This window comes from Bombina bombina, chromosome 6 (assembly GCF_027579735.1).
Source record: "Bombina bombina isolate aBomBom1 chromosome 6, aBomBom1.pri, whole genome shotgun sequence".
In the NCBI taxonomy this organism is placed as follows: domain Eukaryota; kingdom Metazoa; phylum Chordata; class Amphibia; order Anura; family Bombinatoridae; genus Bombina; species Bombina bombina.
The window spans coordinates 31,878,157-31,902,970 of record NC_069504.1 but is presented as its reverse complement, the minus strand read 5'-3'; positions in this window follow the sequence as shown (position 1 = coordinate 31,902,970).

The following is a 24,814-nucleotide window of genomic DNA, read 5'->3' as shown; positions in this document are numbered from 1 at the left end:
TTAATCAATGCAAAGCTTCCAAAAAGCGAGACGAACTAATACTAAAATCCTGGCCCCTTTTAATATGCATAATTGACGAAATGTCGTTTTGTGTCACAGACAAACGATTGCAAATACAGGAGCTAGAAAATAGTATTCGTTCCTCACGCAGACGCGAAGAGGGTTTAAAATAGCCAAAAATAAAATGGATGAATTTGCCCAAAACCTAGCCACCTTAGATAAGCACAATATGGACTTAATCGCGCAGATACAAGATTTAAATGAACAGCTTGCGCAAAGCCAGAGAGAATTAAGCGATTTAAAAAGGTCATATCGCCATAATCAAAACCCCTATATTAGCAATGAGAATAACACAGATAATGCTAACTCCTTTAGCGAATGCGTCAGGGACGAGGTACGAAAATATATAGAACAACATAGACAAATGACCCCTAACGGGTCAGAAATAGATTTCCCAAATAGACAATCCCCTCAGGATGTAGATCCAGAGGACAGCTGTAGCGCAGCTGATGCGGGGGAGGGAAACTCTAACAGAGAATCCCAAAATAAGTCTGATAAAGTCTATGATTCCCATAAAATAATCACCTTCGTACAACGCGCAGTACCTATACAACATCTGTAATTGATCATTTACAAGCTTTTGAATATGCGTTAGCTATAATGAATGTTACAAGTGAGAAATTGAAAATTGAATTTCTGCCCTGGGTATTTGACAGTAAGCATCACAAATTCTTTGCCTCACTAGAGGATATGAATATTCATTCCTGGAATGGGGTAAAATGACAATGCAGAAAAGAATTTGGGCAATATCGCACTAAAACTGCTGCGAAAATAGCGGTATATGGTTTAAAGTGTCGTGCGAATCAGAGTCCAATCAAATTCCTTTCTGTATTGAAAAATTGCGTACAGTATGGCTGAAGATAATCCCAAATTTGATGGCTCAGAATTTGTAAATTTATTTTTTTAAGCACTGCCTACACCCATCAAAATCAACTTAGCTAGACATTTTGATGAGGACTGCTCATTGGAATGGCTGATCAAAGAAAGTACGAAGTTATACTCTATTCAGCAATCCAGTGAACAGGGGGTGAAAAAGGAGTCAAAACCCAAAATTGTAGCAGAAACTAGGGTGTCACCTAGCCCCCTCAATTTGGAATCTAAAAAGAGAACTGATGCAGAGGTGACCAGTCAAAACAGGCCATCTCCACAGAGGTTTAATTCTGCCTCTCCCCCTACACAGATTGAGGCGCAGGGAGACTATAACCAAAGTGGGGGACATAATCAGGTGAATAATTACTCACAAAGAGAATACCCACCCAATAATTGGTATCCACGCAAGGGTAGATACAATAGACGGCGAAGATATTCTCAGGGTAACCAGACACGCCAGGTATATAATGCTCCCCAAAGTACTAATGCTGAACAAGCTGAACCCCAGGGGCAACCACACCAGAATAGAAACAGCGGCCCTGATTCTGAGGGAACCCAATGGTCCAGGAATCAGTACAATGGGGCACCAAGAGATAGGCCCAGGGGTAGAGGCAACTTGTACAATCAGGTAGATATGCTGTTTACCCAGTTAAATCGGTTGAGCGAACAAATCGCTAATATGAGTCAAAAATCTACGGCTCAGCAACCGAACAATACTTTTTTAGAGGTACAGCCAGTGGTCAGCAGTGGACCACAGGCACAGTCATAAATACTGCAGTATCACCTAAAGGGGAGGGGAGAGATATGCAAAATGTAATGATAAATATCAATAATACTAATCATATTCTCTCCCCACAGACCGGAAACGGACAAATTAGCTGTGACGTTGAGCGACCTCATCCGGGAAAAACTAACAAACCTCTTCCCTTGCAGCTCTCTCCTAACCTTATCTCCACAGATGCAGTACAAAAGAATCCAGCCGACCCTGTCATAGAGGAAACAGGTAGGTATGAAGATTCCTCTTCATCGAATGACATGGCAAACTCAGGTAACACGTGGCAAAGCCCACAAATGTATGATAATGCCAATTTTATGTGTGAAATGGTAGAAACTGCAGGAAGATATTATGTATTAGTTGAGCTGCAAGATTCAGTCTCCAACCCTATCAGGGGATTAATTGACACTGGGTCACAGGCGACTATCTTATCCCACAGGTACTACACACAGCTAAATGAGCTAACACCCCACAAACCTAAAATAAAAGAATTTGACGGTTCTCTAATAGGTGTCGGGGGTGACTCCCTAAAAGTCTACTGTACTGCCTGGTTAAAATTTAAATTGGGGAACAGGGTCATAAGACACCCTGTCATTATAGTGGATCTGCCAACTGATCGTTTAATTATTGGTAGTGATCTCCTGAAGCGATTAAGCACCATAATTGATTGCATAAATAATGTAATTTGGTCACAAGTTAAACGGCCTATCAATTATGAAAAATCTGGTATATCTCACGCCCGACATAGCTGTCATGTGGTGGAAGAGAAACCAGATGCTGTGGAGATTCATTTCAGGAATAACTCTGTACCTGAAATCACTATCCTACAAATAGATGATCAGACTCCTTTTAGTGGCTCTGATGGTAATACTTTTAAAATATCACCTGGAAAGATAGCGAATATTTCCCTAGATGGCGATGTATTAACCATATCACTCCACAAGAGGGATCATAAAGTCCCTAAGGGGGGAGGCCACGCTCAATACCTCACAGGGATTGAGAGAGTTAAAGAGGATCTATTTATCCCTATACAAGTGCATGACCTTGGTAAAACCAAGTATGCTAAAATAAACTTAAAACAGGAAGCTAGCTATATAAGCGAAGGTTTATTAGCGCAGATAGCTGAACCTAAAGTGATTAAATATCTTTCTCCCCAAGACCACAGTGTCAGCAACCTGGATGACAGGTTTGAAAGCTATAACATCACAGCTAAGTGCTTATTATCTATCTCTATAGGAAATAAGTCAGTGAAGCACCTGTTTTTAGTTTTAAATACTCCCCATAATCAAATATACATTGGCAATGATATCTTACATAGATATGCCATACAAATAGATTTGATTAATTCTTGCCTCTGGAGCAGGTTAAAGGGGGACCCTGAAGTATTTCAGGATGAAAATGCAGCCCTGAAATCAAACCAGCAATTGCCATATGCTGTGAATATGCAGGTATCTAGCAATGTTGTAATTCCTGCTGGGGCTGATAAATTTCTGTTACCCTTACAGGTAAAGAGAGGTCAGAAATTAAAAACTTCTGAAACACTGATTTGCCTCTCCCATAGAATACAAAATCTGGGTGTCACAGTAACCTACACTCCTATGGTGAATATTGGAACTGTTCCAATACATATTATTGTGCATAACATGACCCCACAGGATATAACATTATCCAAGGGAACTACCATAGGATATGCACTGGAATCAAGTTATTACACTTTTGGATTCCAGAATAATGTAATTGGGCTAATACCTGAAGGATACTTAACTGAAGAACAATTAATAGAACAATCCTTTGCATCTATGCCAGAGGGTCTATTTAATATTCAGTCTATTTATCCCTTCAGCTCAGAGGAAGGCATCTGTAAGATTGAAGAAGCCTCTCTAGTGTTTGATCAGCCAATCAAACAGCAAGATTACGCCAATACCCAGAGTCATGGGAGCAATGCAAATTATAATCAAGGGGATCTCACCTCTAGGTTGGAAGAAGCCTATGAAATAGGACAGCCTGAAATCTTTCCAGGATTTCAGCAAATAGTCGAAGGGCAAATATCCTTAGCTAATGGCTGTTCCAGCGATGATGAATGCCAACAGCTGCGAGAACTCCTAAGGGAATACAAGGATATTTTCGCTAAGGATTCTTATGACTGTGGTACTACAGACTTGCACATTGCAAGGATACAAACAGATCCTAATGCGCCACCTGTATTTGTCAAACAATACAGACTTCCCCTAGCCTCATATGATTCTCTTGCAGGGATCATAAGGAATTTGGAAGAAAGAGGTATTATCAGACAGGTGCACAGCTCTTATAATAATCCTATTCTAGGTGTCCTTAAGCCCAATGGACAATGGCGTTTGTGTGCTGACTTAAGACAGCTAAACAAACGAGTATACATGTCTGGCTGGCCTGTACCATACATTGACCAGTGCCTAGCACAAATGCAGGGATCCAAAATATTCACTGCCATTGATTGTGCACAGGGATATTGGACCATAAAGGTACATGAAGAGGACCAATATAAGCTAGCATTCTCCTTCCAAAAGGTTCAGTATGCATTTCAGAGACTTCCATTTGGATACATAAGTTCTGGACATGAATTTGCTGTATTCATGCATAAGGCTATGCCTGACGCACTGGAAAGGGGGACCTTATCTTATGTTGATGATGTTTTAATCAAAAGCACAGACTTTGAAAAACACATCGCAGAGCTTAAACACGTCCTCAGCCAACTTAAAAGGGCAGGTGTCAAATTATCCCTGCAAAAAGCTCAATGGTGCCGCACTCGTGTAAACTTCTTGGGACATGAAGTTACCTCTGACGGATTAAATCCCCAGAAGAAAAAGGTGGAAGCGATAGTGAATTCTAAAAACCCAACTAACTTAAAGGAATTGAGATCATTCCTGGGTATGACGAATTATTCTCGCAAATTCATTGATAATTATGCGGAATTAGCTAAACCACTACTACTTCTTCTAAAGAAAGATGTGAAATGGCACTGGAGTGAGTCTCAAGAGACAGCCATCAGAGAGCTGAAGAGAAAACTCACTCAAGCACCTTGCTTAGCGTACCCTGAAGGTGGCAAACCTTTCTACTTAGAAACAGGGTACACAGATGTAAGCATGAGTGCTGTTTTATACCAAAAGCATGATAATTTGAACAAAGCCATTGCTTATGCGAGCAAAAATCTATCCCCAGTAGAAATAAAATTTAGCGATTGCGAAAAAGCCCTCTTATCTACTGTATGGGCTCTACAAAATTTCCGCAGCTATATACAGGGCGAGAAAATTATTGTAGAAACGGCCCACCAGCCTTTGCTATATTTGCAAAGTGAAAGAATAAGAGATGGGAATTTGTCTAATAGCCGCATAACAGCGTGGACTCTTTCCTTGCAAGGCTGGCCATTAGAAATTCGCTACAAGCAGAATAAAAAGAATCCAGTCACACAAGGGCTTGCTGAGCTCCACGACTGTACTGCTAGAGATCCTGGGGAAGAATTATCAGAAGATGATTTTCTGGAGGAACAATTGCTTTCCCCATATAAAATGTACAATGAAGACCATTGTCAAACATTACCTTGGGTATATGTTGATGGTTGTTCTTACCATGCCACTATTGATAATGAGCGCAGATTAGTCGCTGGCATTGGTATAACGGGGGCAAATGGATTCCCAAATATATCTATAGGTTTCAACATTGGACCAAGATCCAGTCAAGTTGCTGAACTAACTGCTGTTTTCAAAACCATTGGAATGGCTATTGAACATGGTATTCATGAATTTGTGATCATAACCGACTCAAATTATGTGCGTGACAGTTTTGTTGAATACCTGCCAACTTGGAAAAGAAATGACATGCAGAAAAGCAATAACAAACCAGTCAAGCATGGCAAATTGTTCTGCGAGATTGATAATCTGGTGGTATCCAATGATTTAACCATACACTGGAAAAAGACCAAGGGTCATTCCAGAGTTTTAGGTCCTGATAAGGAAGGCAATGACCTTTGCGGATTCATTAGCCAAACAAGGAGCCATAACTGGAGAACTCCTTAATATTGACCATTTAATGGGTGCAATTCAGGTAGAAGCCATTACCAGAAACCAGGCAAAACAACAGAGTGAGCCTAACTTGGTACAATGGAGTCAGGATTCTCCTAGTGAGGACCTGATCACTAGTCAAAAAGAAGACCCCATTGTAGGCATCTTCTATAAACACATAGAAGATCCTGAAAGCAACCCCATCTCAAAAGATGATTGTATTGGCAAAGAAGATCTGAGAATCTTAATAAAATCTAGATCACAATTCAAGTTACAGGATGGTTTGTTAATTAGAACTTCAAAAACTGGCATCCAGCAGTGGGTAGTACCCACCAAGTTCAGAGGTCTAATGCTTCAACATGCCCATGATGCTCCCACATCTGGTCATCGGGGTGCCAAACTCACGTACGAAATATTGCGTGACTACGCTTTTTGGCCATACATGTTGAAAGATGTTCAAACCTACTGTCAAGGGTGTTTAATCTGCCCACAGTTCCAACCCACTGCACCAACGCATAGAGCGCCATTGCAGAAAAGGGGGATGGTAATGCCATGGTCAGATATACAAATTGATTTTATTGGCCCGGTAACAAGATCATTAAGAGGTAACAAATACATGTTAACCGTAACATGCCTGTTCACTAAATGGGTAGAGTGCATTAGTGCACCTAACAATAGTGCTGAAACATGTGCAGCGTTGCTCATCAACCACGTATTTTCCAGATTTGGTTTACCCCAAAGAATCGAGTCAGATCGGGGGACCCACTTCACTAGCGAAGTGATGACCAAAATGTGGAAAATACTAGGGGTTAAAAGAAAGCTCCATATTGCTTATAGAGCTGCCTCAAGTGGTGGTGTAGAGCGTTACAACCAGTCCATTGTTAAAATCCTCAAAAAGTTTGTGAGTGAAACGGGTAAAGACTGGGATGTAAAACTACCTCTAGTCTTAATGGCATTAAGAGCAACTCCAAGTAGTGCTACCAAGATGTCACCTTTTGAGCTGATGACTGGTAGAAGAATGGTTCTACCTCAGCATCTGCTGTACCGTACATCAGACCAAAATTTGATAAACGCTGCCAATACACATCAATATGTGGAAAACTTAAGAAAGCACCTGCAATATGCCTTTGCATTTGCTCAAAGGAATTTAGAAAGATCCGCAACTGCCACTAAAACCTATTATGATCTCAAAACATCCAAAAAGGAATATGAAATAAATGATAAAGTTTATCTTTATAACTTTGGAAGAGATCAGGTTAGGGAGAAGAAATTTCTTCCCTCATGGAAAGGTCCTTTCGTCATTACTGACAAAATATCTCCAGTGGCCTATAAAATAAGGATCCCCAAAAATGAAAGTTTCATAGATAAATGGGTCCATATCAATCAATTACGGGCATGTCATCCCAGATCCCAACTACAAGTCATAGAGGGAGAATGAGGTGTCCTATCCCCAAATGAACTACAGACATACTGTAGTTTAAAGATGCCTAGCTGATAAACATGAAGGCTCAAAATAACAAACTTCCTACATAAGAGACTGTCTATGAGGTTTACGGCTGATCCTCATCAAATACCACTGACTTTAAGCCAATTCAAACACATGTGTCCTACATCTATTTGAAGTTGGAAGGGGGATTTATGTCAAGGTATATGTGAGATTAATAAGTATATATTTTGATCATATATTTCAAGATTAATAAATCTGTATCTTTGATCAGATATTTTCACTGATCAGTAGAAAATAACTCATTGCATTCAGAAGAACTGACTAAACAGACAGGTTTGGTTCTACCCCCACTTCTTCAATTAACACAGGTCAAATTCTGAATACACATCTCCAGGATGTCTCCAAAAGCTTGACAATACAACATTTGGTTTAATTAAAATGTAGCCACAATTTCAGAAAGCCATATGTATGATTGCTTGGGAATGTGAGATAAAATCTATTTACCCCTCCCAATATACCTAGGAATCTAGCTCAAGTGACAAGTCATGTGAGATTTTCAGCATTTGCCCTTTTGTGCAGGGGACCCCATGTAGTGAATGGGAGACAGGGAGTCTGAAGTTACTGAAAGGGCAGTTAGAACATACAGCACACAGTGAAGACACATGGCTTACATTATGATTTCAAAGCAACTGTAGTTAGATTTCAGATAAAATATACTAGGGAAATAAATACAAGACATACATATTTTGAAAGCATGAATATCTTAGCCTCTGTGTGTTTAAGAACATGAATAGATGTTTATGGACCTGAAGAGAAGTGATCATTAACATTTATTTTTATTTCAGATCTACATAAACAGGATTTATGTATTCAGGAAGGAATACACAGAAATGTTACATACTACATCTGGGTGAATGCAGTATATCAGGAGTTTTAAATACTACCAATCTGGAGATATAAAAATAAGCTGTTATTTGCAAAGAAATGCCAGAATACTGATAAAATGATAATGCATTTTAAGCTAATAATTAACAGTGTTAAATTATTTTAATATAATGTTAGATATATGTGATGTCTCATATCAAAATGATCAGAAAATTCATTAAGATATAACTTATCCAAAACAAATATTATGAATAGTTGTCGCAGTAAATTATGATAAAATTAATAACCATTTCATAGAAATACTGATGTAAGTTGTTTCAAATGTTACTATGCCTGTTCATAATGCTGCCACCCGGTGTTGCCATGAGAGAACTACAGCCAGAAAGATTTTTGGCTGTTGGAAATGGGATATCCAGTTATCCAATAGAGGGACAAGGTTTCGAAGGGCCACCCATATTTCACACCAATGATTACAATATATAGTGTATACAGAAGGAAGGAGACACACTGGCTGCAAAGTTTGGTAACTGACTGAAACTGTTTTGCGTGGGACACAGTCAAACTACAAAAACAAAGTGGGCCATACTCTCCTATTCCATTGCAATTACACTTATTTTATATGAGGTGTGAAAAATCTTGAAGTTGGATCTCATTTTGGTAACGTATATATATAGAGTATAAGAAAAGGGCTGCTAATTACATGTGATATTTTAAAGCCACTGCAGTTTAAAGATACAGTTTTCTGGGTTTTGTAAGATAAGTCATATGCATAGCCTTTACAGTTAATAGATTTAAAGAGCAGATTATACTTTTAAATCTGTATCTGATTTGCTAAGTAAATCATCTGTGCAAGTTCTGATATTGTAAGTTAATTCTGTATTAAGATAAATTGCAGTTAAATAGCAAAATATATATATATTATCCTATTGTTGAAAGTGCACAGTTTAAAATTGTATTGCTTGGATGTTAAAGGTTTTAGTCCCATTGTATTAAATAAATAAGGCTGAATTGTGAAGGTATATCTTTCTGGGTTTTGTAAGAAGGATAGCATATCTTAAGAGTTGGTTTTAACGCATATAAATTTTGTTTCATTTCCTTTTATTGCGAATATACTTCAATATGTTTATGGATATTAACTAAATAAAAGAATTCAGATATTTATATTAATTGTATGGTCTAGTAGATGCATGGTTGATTAGGGTTTCAATTTTTAAGGAAAATTATTTTAAGATTGTGTTTATAACCCTGCCATAAACGTATATATTATTTGGATAGCACTACTAAGATTTTCATAAATATACTGACACTAGCATTGTTATTTTTGCTGGTACTTAATATCAATTTAAAGATGTGTGTATTGTTGTATTATTTTATGTAATAGAATTACAAACCCTATACATAACCTACTCCTTTTAGAATTACTCAGGTTGTGATTTTATACTTTCAAACACTCTTTCCTTGCACCCTATTCCTGTTCTTTTTTTACCCATATATATACATATATATATTTTTATATATATATATATATATATATATATATATATAATACCGTTCACAATACAGTGTTACCCTCCTTAGGACATCTGCCTGGGTGCAAACATGCAATGGATACTCCTGGAAAAAACAGATGCACTCTCAGGTCTTTTTAGTGAAGAAAAAATCTTTAATGTAACGTTTTCAGGGACTTCCTCCCCGTCATCAGCATAAGTTTTGTGTCAAACAAGCAAACATTTAAATAAAAACATGTGATTAAACAATTTACAATACCTGTGTTGAAATCAGTGAGCTGGCGCCTAAACAGTGCATTTGGAGCGCATCTCCTGCGTTCCACTGTGTGCATACCGGAACTAACTACACTTCCTGTGTTTCCGGCAATTGAGGTCAATAACTAGAATAATAAAATTGCAACATAAAAATGTGCTTCAATATAAAATTAGTATGCAATACATATCGTGAAAGAACTTAAGTGTACCATTCTTGGTTGTGACATTAATGTGCTTTAAATTGTGATATCACTAAATCCGCTAAATGCTATTCTGTGTCCCTCTGTTCTTATTACAAAGCTAACGTGCAACACTTTTTTTTGTTTCTTTATGCTACTCGCATATCTCTATCTGCAAGCATTTAGACTTGCTATTAAAGTATCTCTTGTGCCCAAGAAGTTTGTAATATTTATTGTCTTGCTGAGCGTCTGATTTGTTTGTCTGTGCTGCTATGGTAACCGGCTACTGCCGGATCTACTTGGCGCACTGGTCTATGGTAGTATTTGCACTCTAAGGACCGCTATAACAGAGAAGTTTTCCCCAATAGCAGGGGTTGGACCAACGTCCTCAAGTAGTAAATGACATGATTATTGCTGCTACTATATGTGTGTATATTTCACCAACATTAGCTACTAGTAGCAACTCGGGCACAATAGAAATGAACCATAAAACTAAAACTTAAACACATTGAGAGGGGCATAAGGGAAAATAAAAATAAAAACGAACAACATAAATGCACAACTAAAAAAATTCAAACCAATATTTAACAATATTTCATATATCTATGGTTTACACTACATGTATACCCCATAGTCTGGTGGACTTAGTCAAATGTCCGCAAGGAAAAAATGTGCTATTAGCACTCAGTACTGTCTCTGTACTTCCTATTATCCGTTGTGGTCAACTGACTTGCTGTACCTGCATGCAAGTCTACATATAGAATTGATCCCAGTCTCAGTTGTATTATATGTATGTCCATCCATGTTAGCTCTCAATGAGACCTTTTGTTGGGTTTCATCTTCCCTTAGTTACATCTTTCCTTGGTTGGTTTATCCTTTCTGTACGTCATTCCCAATTTCTTCTTGTAGATCACTCGTATCCGCTCATTGTTTTAATAAGATGTTGTTTTTATTTCATTCCTCTGTTATTTAGGGTATAGGTATATATGACTGTAGGGCTACTTATTTAAATAGAGTCTGCTGAGTCTTTTTAGTGGGTAAATGGCTAAATAAGGGGCTGTGAACTATAAGTTGGAGGGAATCACTCCCGTGTCCCCCTCCACTATAAATGTGCTGTATATGTTGGATAATCTACCCCAAGAGGGGCCTGATTCACAACATAGAACTACAAAAGGTTCCTAGAGCCTCCAGCCGTACCCTAGTTTGTTGCTCCCCTCTATATAAGTGCCTTAAAGTCTGGAGGAGAATTTAAACCTCCTGGGGCTATGGTGCCCAACCTATATATCCATTCTGCCTCTCGCCTTAAGAGGGCTTTGTTGCGATCTCCTCCCCTATCTAAAGGGGGAATGTGATCAATCAGAATGTACCTTATAGTGGATACTTGGTGTGCCATCCGTGCACAATGTTTGGCTACTGGTTGGTCGGATTCTCCCTGGAACAACGCTACTCGTATGGCTCGTCTATGATTCGCCATCCTCTCACGTAGTGTGCCACTCGTTTTGCCGACATAGAATCGTACACATGGGCAGTACAGGAGGTATACCACAAATGTGGTATTACAAGACATAGAGTGTTTGATGGTATACATTTTATTTGTATGTGGGTGATGGAAATTCTTTGTTGCTACTAAGCCATTGCATGTAGTACACCCCAGGCATTTGTATGAGCCTTTAATGTTGATACAAGCTGTTTGTATGTAACTATGTTTTGGGTCTGTCCGTATCAGAACATCTCTGAGGTTGGTGCCCCTTCGATAGGCTATCATGGGTGTTAGGTTTTTCGTGAATGTTAATTTGGTATCTGTTTCAACCACTGGCCAGTGCTCCTTTAATATTCTGCCAGCATCCGTAGTACTGGGTGAGAAGGTTGTGGCCATGATCAATCTGTTGTTTTTCTCTATTGGCTTTTCCTTGTGGATGAGGCTATGCTGTGTATGAGGTAGGATTTCTCTTAACATGTTATCCACTACCTGTTTCTTATAGCCCCTCTGCAGGAACTTATCCCTCATATATTGCAGTTGTGAGACCCCTGTTGCTGTGTTGGAGTTGTTACGCATGACCCTGGTCATCTGGGATTTAACGATGCCTTTTAGTAAAGCTGGTGGGTGGCAGCTAGTAGCATCCAAGATCGAATTTCTGTCAGTAGGTTTACTATACAGCGTGGTTCCTAGAGAGTTCCCTTGTATGAAAATACTAAGGTCAAGAAATTGTATTTCTGTATCATGATGTGTCATTTTAAACCTCACTGGGGTAGGGGTATTGTTCCAATACTCAAACCAGTCTAGAAGTCTTTGTCGCCCCCCTCTCCAGACCATGAACACATTGTCGATGTATCTTGCATAGAATACTATCGAGGATGTGTCTGTATTCCACAGGAATTGATTTTCAAATTCGGACATGTAGATATTGGCATACGATGGGGCCATATTAGACCCCATCGCCGTGCCTGTGAGTTGTAAGTAAAACAATTTCTCGAACCGAAAATAATTCCTGGTAAGACAGAATTCCATCAGTGTCATTAGAAAGTCAATGGGTGGTCCCTCATACTGCTCACTGTCAATGAGGTGTCCTGTGGTAGCCGTCAGACCAGCATCATGAGGGATAATGGTGTAGAGACTGTTGACATCCAGGGTAACCAGGATGTCACCAGTCTCCACGACCACATCCCCCATTTTCCTGATCAAATCACTAGTGTCAGATATATAGGATCTAATCTTCTTTACAATAGGTTGTAAGAGTCTGTCTATGACCTGTGCCACGGGCTGTGTGAGTGACTGTATTGCTGACACTATCGGGCGCCCAGGTGGGCGGTCCAGTGTTTTGTGTATTTTGGGAGTCGTGTATAGGATAGGAATCCTAGGATATGTGGTAGTACAATACTCATAAAGTTGTTCAGTGAGGTGTCCCTGTTCGAAACCTAGTTTCAAGATCCCATCTAGTTCATTTTTGAATTTAGCTGTGGGGTCATTGTGTAACACTTTGTAGGTATTTTTATCAGCTAACTGTGTTAGAATGTCTTCTCTATAATCATCATAGTTCATAAGGACTATGGCCCCGCCTTTATCGGTCGGGCGGATGATTAAAGTATGATCATCTTGTAAAGATTTGATTGCTGTCCTCTCTGTCTGTGTGAGGTTATGTTTCCATAACTTGTTATTTCTTTGATGTTCCATGTCCTGTGTGACTAGTCTCATATAGGTCTTAGTGCTAGCGCTGCTGTTTTGGGGCTCAAAAGTACTAGGTTTCTTACACTTTTGTATTGGGCTTATGGATTCCACCATTTGTGGAATATGTTGAAAATGTTCTTTAATTTTCAGGGTGCGATTTAATTTGTACAGATCTAATTTGAGATCTAACTCTGCCATATTATGGCTTGGTACAAACGATAAGCCTTTGTTAAGGATAGTACATTCAGCCATTGTGAGGACATGCTTACTAAGGTTAACTATTATATCCTCCGCCTGTTTCGGCATGTGGGTCTGTACCTGCCTCCCTGCCCGCCTGATATTCGGTCTATGTTGCCTCCCCCTCCCCTCCTTGATCTCGTAGTAACCCCTAAAAAATGGTCCGGGGTTGATTGTCCCCTGTGTGTGTATGGGGCATGATGTGGAGGTTGTGAGACATTAGGTGACATCTGAGAGGTGCATGTTATGCTGGTATCAGGCTCAGATGATTCTGCTCCGCTTGTGTCTACTGTAGTGAACTGGACTCTTCTGGGTCTGTATGGTCTCCTGGTCCTGTCCTGTGTTGTAGTGCTTAGCCACTTATAAACTGTTCCCTCGGTGTAATCAGCATTAACTGCATCTAATTTTCTGTTCTTAAAAGTTATGAGTTCTGATTTATATTTGTCAATTTGTTGTTGGAGTTTTGTAAGCCAAAATTGGTTTAAATTTTTTTAGTTGTGCATTTATGTTGTTCGTTTTTATTTTTATTTTCCCTTATGCCCCTCTCAATGTGTTTAAGTTTTAGTTTTATGGTTCATTTCTATTGTGCCCGAGTTGCTACTAGTAGCTAATGTTGGTGAAATATACACACATATAGTAGCAGCAATAATCATGTCATTTACTACTTGAGGACGTTGGTCCAACCCCTGCTATTGGGGAAAACTCCTCTGTTATAGCGGTCCTTAGAGTGCAAATACTACCATAGACCAGTGCGCCAAGTAGATCCGGAAGTAGCCGGTTACCATAGCAGCACAGACAAACAAATCAGACGCTCAGCAAGACAATAAATATTACAAACTTCTTGGGCACAAAGATACTTTAATAGCAAGTCTAAATGCTTGCAGATAGAGATATGCGAGTAGCATAAAGAAACAAAAAAAAGTGTTGCACGTTAGCTTTGTAATAAGAACAGAGGGACACAGAATAGCATTTAGTGATATCACAATTTAAAGCACATTAATGTCACAACCAAGAATGGTACACTTAAGTTCTTTCACGATATGTATTGCATACTAATTTTATATTGAAGCACATTTTTATGTTGCAATTTTATTATTCTAGTTATTGACCTCAATTGCCGGAAACACAGGAAGTGTAGTTAGTTCCGGTATGCACACAGTGGAACGCAGGAGATGCGCTCCAAATGCGCTGTTTAGGCGCCAGCTCACTGATTTCAACACAGGTATTGTAAATTGTTTAATCACATGTTTTGATTTAAATGTTTGCTTGTTTGACACAAAACTTATGCTGATGACAGGGAGCAAGTCCCTGAAAACGTTACATTAAAGATTTTTTCTACAGTGGGGAAAAAAAGTATTTAGTCAGCCACCAATTGTGCAAGTTCTACCACTTAAGAAGATGAGAGAGGCCTGTAATTTTTATCATAGGTATACCTCAACTATGAGAGACAAAATGTGGAAACAAATCCAGACAATCCCATTGTCTGATTTGGAAATAACTTATTTGCAAATTATGGTGGAAAATAAGTACTTGGTCAATATCAAAAGTTCATCTCAATACTTTGTTATATATCCTTTGTTGCAATGACAGAGGTCAAACTTCTTTACAAGGTTTTCACACACTGTTGCTGGCATGTAGGCCCATTCCTGCATGCAGATCTCCTCTAGAGCAGTGATGTTTTGGGGCTGTTGCTGGGCAACACGGACTTTCAACTCCCTCCAAAGGTTTTCTATGGGGTTGAGATCTGGAGACTGGCTAGGCCACTCCAGGACCTTGAAATGCTTCTTACGAAGCCACTCCTTCGTTGCCCGGGTGGTGTGTTTGGGATCATTGTCATGCTGAAAGACCCAGCCACATTTCATCTTCAATGCCCTTGCTGATGGAAGGAGGTTTGCACTCAAAATCTCACGATACATGGCCCCATTCATTCTTTCATGTACATGGATCAGTCGTCCTGTTCCCTTTGCAGAGAAACAGCCCCAAAGCATGATGTTGCCACCCCCATGCTTCACAGTAGGTATGGTGTTCTCTCTCCACCAAACACGACAAGTTGTTTTTCTACCAAACAGTTCTACTTTGGTTTCATCTGACCATATGGCATTCTCCCAATCCGCTTCTGGATCATCCAAATGCTCTCTAGCACACTTCAGATGGGCTCGGACATGTACTAGCTTAAGCAGGGGGACACGTCTGGCACTGCAGGATCTGAGTCCCTGGCAGCGTAGTGTGTTACTGATGGTAGCCTTTGTTACATTGGTCCAGTTCTCTGCAGGTCATTCACTAGGTCCCCCCGTGGGGTTCTGGGATGTTTGCTCACCGTTCTTGTGATCATTTTGACTCCACAGGGTGAGATCTTGCGTGGAGCCCCAGATCGAGGGAGATTATCAGTGGTCTTGTATGACTTCCATTTTCTAATTATTGCTCCCACAGTTGATTTCTTCACACCAAGCTGCTTGCCTATTGCAGATTCAGTCTTCCCAGCCTGGTGCAGGTCTACAATTTTGTTTCTGGTGTCCTTCGACAGCTCTTTGGTCTTCACCATAGTGGAGTTTGGAGTGTGACTGTTTGAGGTTGTGGACAGGTGTCTTTTATACTGATAACAAGTTCAAACAGGTGCCATTAATACAGGTAATGAGTGGAGGACAGAGGAGCCTCTTAAAGAAGAAGATACAGGTCTGTGAGAGCCAGAAATCTTGCTTGTTTGTTGGTGACCAAATATTTATTTTCCACCATAATTTGCAAATAAATTCTTTCCAAATCAAACAATGTGATTGTCTGGATTTGTTTCCACATTTTGTCTCTCATAGTTGAGGTATACCTATGATGAAACTTACAGGCCTCTCTCATTTTCTTAAGTGGGAGAACTTGCACAATTGTTGACTGACTAAATACTTTTTTTCCTCACTGTATATACATATGCATACATATACATATATATATATATACACACATATATACATATATATATATACACACATATATATATATACATATATATATATATATATAATTATATATATATATAATTATATATATATATATATATATATATATATATATATGTCCAAAATAAGAATGAAAGAAGATGAGTTAATCCAGCACTACTAATATATAAACCAAATTATAAATTGAAAAAGGTCTGTGAATGATCACAAAGCAACTGCTGCTTAAAGTCAAAGAAGGCAATTTATTTAAATCAAAAAAATCCTTTATGAGGAATAACAATATATAACACACATATATAGCATATAACAAGATAAAGCAATCCTAGAAACCCCCAGGGGAAATGTGACCAAAGTTAGAAAACTGAATTGCCGTATATGTACTGCTGACTTGTAGTACAACATCAAATAAATCTTCCTATAAAAGGGATACAATATTGACAGCAGAATAACATAAACGGCAAAACTGAGTATAAACAATATTCTTGATACCAATTAACAACTAATAATGCATAGCCCTAAAGAAGCATCATGCTATTACATATAAGCACACATTTGTTTGTAATTACAGTGTAAATTACTTGCACTAAAAAAGAAGAGTGAAAAACACAGCAATTAATTAAGAATAGATGTGGCACTCATCTGGCCAAACTCATTCTCTCCACAATGCATTTATATATTTATATATACACCTTTAGCCCCTCCCAATCCAACACCTTGTTACCATATCATGTTAAAACATATAATTTACCTGTATATATGTGTGTATATATATATATATATATATATATATATATATATATATGTATATATAGAAAGATATATATATACAGTATATGTATATGTATATATATATATATAAATATATACACACATATATACAGGTAAATTATATGTTTTAACATGATATGGTAACAAGGTGTTGGATTGGGAGGGGCTAAAGATGTATATATAAATATATAAATGCATTGTGGAGAGAATGAGTTTGGCCAGATGAGTGCCACATCTATTCTTAATTAATTGCTGTGTTTTTCACTCTTCTTTTTTAGTGCAAGTAATTGACACTGTAATTACATACATCTAAACATCTACATATATTTTATTCTAGTCATAGTAATAGTGAGACCACTTCAGGCTGTCCTTTTTAAAGTTTGTGTGTAATATAATACAATTCCTATTCTTTACTGTGTTCAAAATTGCTGTAAGGAATCCACTTCGCATTTTCCACTTGTTCCATGTTTTCACAAGTCAGCTGACTTAGGCTATTTAGGTGTTCACCTGTGTGCAAACAGGTGCTTAGTTATTTTCCTTGTAGCAGTTTACAGCTCTCCTGCTCAATGCAGCTACTCGCCTAAATACCAAGCTCTCTCTTTTGGATTACAATTTGTTCATTCAAAATAGAACCAGTTTTTCCTACTGCAAGTTTCTACTATGTTACCTCTCTAAGGCCTAGATTTGGAGTTCGGCGGTAGCCGTCAAAACCAGCGTTAGAGGCTCCTAACGCTGGTTTTGGCCGCCCGCTGGTATTTGGAGTCAGTGATTAAAGGGTCTAACGCTCACTTTTCAGCCGCGACTTTTCCATACCGCAGATCCCCCTACGCCATTTGCGTAGCCTATCTTTTCAATGGGATCTTTCTAACACTGGTATTTAGAGTCGTTTCTGAAGTGAGCGTTAGAGCTCTAACGACAAGATTCCAGCCGCCTGAAAATAGCAGGAGTTAAGAGCTTTCTGGCTAACGCCGGTTCATAAAGCTCTTAACTACTGTACCCTAAAGTACACTAACACCCATAAACTACCTATGTACCCCTAAACCGAGGCCCCCCCACATCGCCGACACTCGATTAAAATTTTTAACCCCTAATCTGCCGACCGCCACCTACGTTATATTTATGTACCCCTAATCTGCTGCCCCTAACCCCGCCGACCCCTGTATTATATTTATTAACCCCTAACCTGCCCCCCACAACATCGCCGCCAGCTACTTAAAATAATTAACCCCTAATCTTCCGACCGCAAAGCGCCGCCACCTACGTTATCCCTATGTACCCCTAATCTGCTACCCCTAACACCGCCGACCCCTATATTATATTTATTAACCCCTAATCTGCCCCCCACAACGTCGCCGACACCTGCCTACACTTATTAACCCCTAATCTGCCGAGCGGACCTGAGCGCTACTATAATAAAGTTATTAACCCCTAATCCGCCTCACTAACCCTATCATAAATAGTATTAACCCCTAATCTGCCCTCCCTAACATCGCCGACACCTAACTTCAATTATTAACCCCTAATCTTCCGATCGGAGCTCACCGCTATTCTAATAAATGGATTAACCCCTAAAGCTAAGTCTAACCCTAACACTAACACCCCCCTAAGTTAAATATAATTTACATCTAACGAAATAAATTAACTCTTATTAAATAAATGATTCCTATTTAAAGCTAAATACTTACCTGTAAAATAAATCCTAATATAGCTACAATATAAATTATAATTATATTATAGCTATTTTAGGATTAATATTTATTTTACAGGCAACTTTGTAATTATTTTAACCAGGTACAATAGCTATTAAATAGTTAAGAACTATTTAATAGTTACCTAGTTAAAATAATAACAAATTTACCTGTAAAATAAATCCTAACCTAAGTTATAATTAAACCTAACACTACCCTATCAATAAAATAATTAAATAAACTACCTACAATTACCTACAATTAACCTAACACTACACTATCAATAAATTAATTAAACACAATTCCTACAAATAAATACAATTAAATAAACTAGCTAAAGTACAAAAAATAAAAAAGAACTAAGTTACAGAAAATAAAAAAATATTTACAAACATAAGAAAAATATTACAACAATTTTAAACTAATTACACCTACTCTAAGCCCCCTAATAAAATAACAAAGCCCCCCAAAATAAAAAATTCCCTACCCTATTCTAAATTAAAAAAGTTACAAGCTCTTTTACCTTACCAGCCCTGAACAGGGCCCTTTGCAGGGCATGCCCCAAGAATTTCAGCTCTTTTGCCTGTAAAAAAAAACATACAATACCCCCTCCCAACATTACAACCCACCACCCACATACCCCTAATCTAACCCAAACCCCCCTTAAATAAACCTAACACTAATCCCCTGAAGATCTTCCTACCTTGTCTTCACCATCCAGGTATCACCGATCCGTCCTGGCTCCAAGATCTTCATCCAACCCAAGCGGGGGTTGGCGATCCATATTCCGGTGCTGAAGAGGTCCAGAAGAGGCTCCAAAGTCTTCCTCCTATCCGGCAAGAAGAGGACATCCGGACCGGCAAACATCTTCTCCAAGCGGCATCTTCGATCTTCTTCCATCCGGAGCGAAGCAGCAGGATCCTGAAGACCTCCAGCGCGGAACATCCATCCGGACCGACGACTGAACGACGAATGACTGTTCCTTTAAGGGACGTCATCCAAGATGGCGTCCCTCGAATTCCGATTGGCTGATAGGATTCTATCAGCCAATCGGAATTAAGGTAGGAATTTTCTGATTGGCTGATGGAATCAGCCAATCAGAATCTAGTTCAATCCGATTGGCCGATCCAATCAGCCAATCAGATTGAGCTCGCATTCTATTGGCTGATCGGAACAGCCAATAGAATGCGAGCTCAATCTGATTGGCTGATTGGATCAGCCAATCGGATTGAACTTGATTCTGATTGGCTGATTCCATCAGCCAATCAGAAAATTCCTACCTTAATTCCGATTGGCTGATAGAATCCTATCAGCCAATCGGAATTCGAGGGACGCCATCTTGGATGACGTCCCTTAAAGGAACAGTCATTCGTCGTTCAGTCGTCGGTCCGGATGGATGTTCCGCGCTGGAGGTCTTCAGGATCCTGCCGCTTCGCTCCGGATGGAAGAAGATCGAAGATGCCGCTTGGAGAAGATGTTTGCCGGTCCGGATGTCCTCTTCTTGCCGGATAGGAGGAAGACTTTGGAGCCTCTTCTGGACCTCTTCAGCACCGGAATATGGATCGCCAACCCCCGCTTGGGTTGGATGAAGATCTTGGAGCCAGGACGGATCGGTGATACCTGGATGGTGAAGACAAGGTAGGAAGATCTTCAGGGGATTAGTGTTAGGTTTATTTAAGGGGGGTTTGGGTTAGATTAGGGGTATGTGGGTGGTGGGTTGTAATGTTGGGGGGGGGGTATTGTATGTTTTTTTTTACAGGCAAAAGAGCTGAAATTCTTGGGGCATGCCCCGCAAAGGGCCCTGTTCAGGGCTGGTAAGGTAAAAGAGCTTGTAACTTTTTTAATTTAGAATAGGGTAGGGAATTTTTTTATTTTGGGGGGCTTTGTTATTTTATTAGGGGGCTTAGAGTAGGTGTAATTAGTTTAAAATTGTTGTAATATTTTTCTTATGTTTGTAAATATTTTTTTATTTTCTGTAACTTAGTTCTTTTTTATTTTTTGTACTTTAGCTAGTTTATTTAATTGTATTTATTTGTAGGAATTGTGTTTAATTAATTTATTGATAGTGTAGTGTTAGGTTAATTGTAGGTAATTGTAGGTAGTTTATTTAATTAATTTATTGATAGGGTAGTGTTAGGTTTAATTATATCTTAGGTTAGGATTTATTTTACAGGTAATTTTGTTATTATTTTAACTAGGTAACTATTAAATAGTTCTTAACTATTTAATAGCTATTGTACCTGGTTAAAATAATTACAAAGTTGCCTGTAAAATAAATATTAATCCTAAAATAGCTATAATATAATTATAATTTATATTGTAGCTATATTAGGGTTTATTTTACAGGTAAGTATTTAGCTTTAAATAGGAATAAGTTATTTAATAAGAATTAATTTATTTCGTTAGATAAAAATTATATTTAACTTAGGGGGGTGTTAGTGTTAGGGTTAGACTTAGCTTTAGGGGTTAATCCATTTATTAGAATAGCGGTGAGCTCCGATCGGAAGATTAGGGGTTAATAATTGAAGGTAGGTGTCGACGATGTTAGGGAGGGCAGATTAGGGGTTAATACTATTTATGATAGGGTTAGTGAGGCGGATTAGGGGTTAATAACTTTATTATAGTAGCGCTCAGGTCCGCTCGGCAGATTAGGGGTTAATAAGTGTAGGCAGGTGGAGGCGACGTTGAGGGGGGCAGATTAGGGGTTAATAAATATAATATAGGGGTCGGCGATGTTAGGGCAGCAGATTAGGGGTACATAGGGATAACGTAGGTTGCGGCGGTTTACGGAGCGGCAGATTAGGGGTTAAAAAAATATGCAGGGGTCAGCGATAGCGGGGGCGGCAGATTAGGGGTTAATAAGTGTAAGGTTAGGGGTGTTTAGACTCGGGGTACATGTTAGAGTGTTAGGTGCAGACATAGGAAGTGTTTCCCCATAGGAAACAATGGGGCTGCGTTAGGAGCTGAACGCTGCTTTTTTGCAGGTGTTAGGTTTTTTTTCAGCTCAAACAGCCCCATTGTTTCCTATGGGAGAATCGTGCACGAGCACGTTTTTGAGGCCGGCCGCGTCCGTAAGCAACTCTGGTATCGAGAGTTGCATTTGCGGTAAAAATGCTCTACGCTCCTTTTTTGGAGCCTAACGCAGCATTTGTTTGAACTCTCGATACCAGAGTTAATTTTATGATGCGGCCAGAAAAAAGCCTGCGGAGCGTTAACAGACCTTTTACCGCCGAACTCCAAATCTAGGCCTAAGAAACCAGCTACAAATTATCTGCTGCTTGTTGCTTTATATCAATCTTTGCTACACACAACCAAGCCTCTCTCACTAAATGGCAGTCTCACTGTAACTGAACAAACAGGATTGGCGTAACATTCTAACTTGGTACATTGCTGAACTGATTTCAACGATCTATAGTAAGTTGGGACTGTTTTCCTCTCACTCCTTACCTGCAAGCACAAGATTTGTTTGTTTCTCAGCGTCTGATACTTTTGTCAGATCTCTCCGCTTGTGCCGCTGTCACTCAGCACATTGACTCCTCCCACACATATTAAATATACTAAAGTTTCTTATGCATCCAGTACTTATCTCTCACATTTGGGACTTCCTTTACTTTATGTACTGAACAATATAGTATACCTGAAGCCTTTTATTCTGCTTCCTGTTATTTACCAAATTTGATAACAGAGACAGCTATTGAATTTATACATTACTTTATTCACAAATATTAATTTCCTTTCACTTTCAGGCATACAGTCTATGCTATTTAATAGCCTGTTTAAGAAAGTGATACAAATACATTTTTTCTCAAGTCTGCAGTTGTGATCTTTTGTTCCTTCTTCATCAGGCATTACATAATAACTAAGCCTCTCATATGGATCCAGCAGACCTTCCTAATTTAGTCTATAACCTTTCCCAAAGGGTTGACAAACTCACTAATGGTTTGAGGGAGTTGAGGGTTGAAAATGAAACTTTAAGAAAAGTTATCAAGGACATTGCTCCAGCTAAACAACAAGGAACTGAATCAACTGTTGAACCTCATATCTCTCCACCGGATATCTTCAATGGCGATAGATCTCTATACCGCCAGTATAGGAATGCTTGCCTTCTAACTTTCAATTTAAGGCCTCACACATATCCAAATGATAGAGTGAAGGTACTTACCATGATCACTTATTTACGCGGCGAACCCCGCATTTGGGCTGATACCCTATTCGAATCCAATAGCCCACTATTATCTTCTTTACAGTCATTTCTTGCTGTAATGTATGAATTATATTCTGACTCCAATCTACAGCTTACATCAGAAGGTAAACTCAGAAAATTGAAACAAGGCAATCGGCCTGTTGAATCATACATTACAGAGTTTAAGCTATATGCTATAGATAGCCAATGGAACTCCATTGCGTTAAGGAACCAGTTTCATCTGGGCCTGTCTGATAATGTAAAGGATGAGCTGGCTCAAACTGAACTTCCAGATTCCCTGGAAGCCCTAATCCGACTCTCCATGCAAATAGACCGCAGGTTGAGAGAAAGAAGATCAGAAAGCAATTTGGGGAATCCACACCTAAAAGGTCGAGTCTTACTAACCCTCAGCCAGTCTCCCAGCCTACAAGATCTACCAACCCTGAGGCAATGGAAATTGGTTTCATACATGGACCACTTTCTTCCGAAGAAAGATTCAGACGCAAATCCAGAGGTTTATGCATGTATTGTGGTTCTCCTTCCCACTCTATCAAAGATTGCTCAACACTACACAAGAATAAGAACAGTAAGCCATATTACAATTTGAGTTCTATGATTGTGCATGACCAACCTGTTCATTGCCTTTTACCTCTCTCATTACACTGGGACTCCAAGACCATCAAGGAAGAGGCCATAATTGACACTGGAGCTCAAGCAAACTATATTGATGTTTCCCTTGTCACTAAGAATAAAATACCTCTGATTAAAAAAATGTCTCCTGTTTCCATTCGGGTAGTAGACGGCACTGAAATTTCCTCAGGTCCTATCTCTCATCACACGATTCCTATTCTGGTCACCACTCATGAATCTCACCAGGAATATATCACATTTGATGTTATCTCTTCTCCTCTCTTCCCTATTGTTTTGGGGTTACAGTGGCTGCGCTTACATGAACCTGTCATTTCGTGGAATACTTTGAAGTTGCATTTCTCTTCTCCCTTCTGTAAACAGTCCTGTTTCCGGGACATTCCCCTACTACAATACTTTGTCAACGACATTTTCCACGACCTTCTTGACATTTGCGTAGTAGTGTACTTGGATGAATCTACTCTAACAGCCTTGAAGAACATATAAAACATGTGAGTAGGATACTCTCTAGACTTCAAGTACGCAAAATTAGAAAAATGCGTATTCCATACTACTCAAATCGACTTCCTTGGCTATACCATTGGTCCACATGGAATTAAGATGCAAGAAAATAAAGTCGACGCAGTTAGAGACTGGCCACAACCAAAAAATAGAAAGGACCTGCAGCGTTTCCTGGGTTTCAGCAACTACTATAGGAAGTTTATCAAAAATTTCTCCCTTAAAACCAAACCACTGACCAGACTCACTAGCACTTCTATTCCCTTCCAATGGAATGCTTCAGCTACTCAGGCCTTCAATTCATTAAAAGATTCATTCACTTCAGCACCCATTTTACAATTCCCAGATCCCTCACTTCAATTTGTGCTCAAAGTGGATTCTTCTGACTATGCACTTGGCGCTGTTCTATCCCAAAGAAAGTCTTTAACCCAACCACTCCATCCAGTGGCTTTTTACTCCAAGTCCCTTTCTCCTGCAGAGATTAACTATTCTATTGGTGATAAGGAGCTCCTCGCCATTAAAAGGGCATTCGAGAACTGGAGACATCTTTTGGAGGGTACGGAATCCCCAGTCATCATCTATACTGACCACCGCAATCTAGAGTTTCTGCAAAAAAATAAAACCCTCTCTAGCAGACAAGTTCGTTGGAGCTTATATTTTAGTAGGTT